At 42.0% G+C, this 2356-nt stretch overlaps 1 non-coding gene across 1 annotated transcript; it reads left to right on the top strand.

Annotated features, from left to right (window-relative positions):
* Positions 1-1531: 1531 nt before the first annotated feature.
* Positions 1532-1638, top strand: LOC112089370. The gene has a single exon (XR_002901007.1). It is a non-coding gene; the product is annotated as a small nucleolar RNA R71 (small nucleolar RNA).
* Positions 1639-2356: the final 718 nt, after the last annotated feature.

Genomic DNA, 2356 nt, shown 5'->3' with positions numbered 1-2356 from the left:
TATAGTTCCAATACTCCCCACATACTTCATCTCATAGTGTTTCAACTCATCAGAATCATCAGATATAACCCCACAAAATCCAGCAAGAGGAGGTTTAAGGGGATAAGATACTTCATCATCTACCTTAGTAAGCACCACTCTTTGAGTATCAAAGTCCATCCTTGCTCCTGTAGTGTTCAGAAATGGAGTTCCAAGCAGAAGAGGTAGCTCTTTGGTCTTTTTCATCTTCATGACTATAAAATCAGTTGGAACTGTGCATTCACCAATCTTTAATGGGTAGTCTTCAAGGATTCCATATGGCTTCTTTGAGGATGAATCTCCAAAGGTAATTGACATGGGGTGATGCTTAAGACTCTTGATCCCTAGTCTCTCCACCATGTCTAAAGACATTACACTGATGCTTGATCCAGAATCACATAAAGCATTTTCCACTTTCAAACTTCCAAGAGAGTATGAGATGGAGAACTTTCCTGGATTACCTAGCTTGGGAATTGATTTGGGTTTCACCCTTGTTGAACCAGTGCTAGAGACTCCATCAGATGTTCTTCCTTGAACCATTCTCTGATCCTTTCTGTCAGTAATCTCAGAATCATTCTTTCTCATATCAAAAGAAGCTGCCTCCCCACCTTCTTTCTCAATGTCGTCATTGAGATCACAGAACAGGAAGTCAAACTCCTCTATGATGGCGTCCTCATCATCTTGTGTCAGGCACTTTGCACTTGAGACATTGCCATGGAGAAGATCCTCATTTTCTTGGACAGCAGCATGATTCTCAGCATTAGAGAGGATTGCATTGCAGTATTCTGTTTGATGAGCAACTGATGTCCCAGGTAAAGATGTTTGAGCTTGAGAACTGCAGTGACCCTTGTTGTTCTCTAGAGTCTTGACTTTGGAAGCCAAGGTTGAAAGTTGAGTTAGAAGATCAGAATAAGTGCAATCCACGTTGTTGTTAATCTCTGCCATTTTCTTGTTGAAGTCCATGGCCCCATTTGCTTGACCTTGGAGGATTTGCTGGAGCAGGTTATGTAGTTCCTGATCCTTATTCCCTGAGTTCTGTTGGACGCTTTGCTGTTGGGGAGGGCCAAAACCTTGTTGGTTATTGATGTGAGAGTGAAAGTTCTGGGTGGGGTGATTTTTGTAGTAGGTACAGCCTTTTTGATAACCTTGTTGTCCACCTACAAAGTTTACCTCAGCTGTGATGTCTTCCCCTTGAAATGTGTCTTGAAACACATGATTCACATCTCTAACCAAGTTGACTGACTTATGAGAAGCTAGGAGAAGTTTATCTAGCTTCTCATTGAGAGACCAGATGTCTTTCCTTGTCCTTTCCTATTCAGCACTCACAACACCTCTTGAACTCCTGTCAAAGTCTGATCCATAAAGCTCATCACTCTGAGCTACATTCTCCACTAGGGTCATGGCATCATTGACTTCCTTGGTCATGAAATTACCATTTGAAGCTGTCTCCAAGAGAAGTCTGACCTTTGGTAAAGCACCTCTGTAGAAGGTACTTAGCAGCTGAGAATTTGAGAATCCATGGTGAGGGCATTGCATGGTATACCCTCTAAATCTTTCCCAAGCCTCACAAAAGGATTCATGGTTCTTCTGAATGAAACTTGAGATTTCATTTCTTAACCTTGCTGTTCTTGATGAAGAGAAGAACTTGGTTAGAAATGCTCTTTTGCATTGCTCCCAAGTTGTGACTGATCCTTGAGGTAGAGACTTTTCCCACTGATGAGCTTTGTCTCCTAGAGAAAAAGGAAATAGCCTCAACTTGAAACTGTCCTCACTCACTCCATTCATCTTAGTTAGATCACAAACTCTATCAAAGTTGTCAATGTGATCTAATGGGTCATCTAATGCCAAGCCATGGAACCTGTTTGATTGCACCATGTTGATCAAGCCAGATTTGATCTCAAAATCGTTTTCAGGTGTAGGAGCTTGAATCCCATATCTCTGACCCTGAGTATTGGCCTAATCACCAGCTCCCACAACTATTCTTGGACGTGGTGCTGGACCCTCTTGCTGAGCCTGGTGGTTTCCATTACCACCATGAGCCTGTTGCCCTTGATCCATACCCAACCTCTCAATGTGCTCAGCTCTTTCTCTTTGTCTCCTTGCTTGACTTCTGGTGTTCATACACCTGAAAACAAAGACAGCACTTGAAAGGTAATCAATAAACAAAAGAAAATGACTTGATCTCAAGAAGATCCAAAGTCCTAATGCTAGAATGAATCTCCAATTGGCAGCGGCGCCAAATTGATAGCAGGAATTTTTCAATCCTGAATCAATTCCTCAACTACTCATGTCATTGTAGCACTTGAGGTATCAATCCAAATGGAGAGATTCTAGACAC

The sequence above is a fragment of the Eutrema salsugineum genome, unplaced genomic scaffold (genome assembly GCF_000478725.1).
Source record: "Eutrema salsugineum unplaced genomic scaffold, Eutsalg1_0 scaffold_12, whole genome shotgun sequence".
In the NCBI taxonomy this organism is placed as follows: domain Eukaryota; kingdom Viridiplantae; phylum Streptophyta; class Magnoliopsida; order Brassicales; family Brassicaceae; genus Eutrema; species Eutrema salsugineum.
This window is presented reverse-complemented; position numbering and strand designations above follow the sequence as displayed.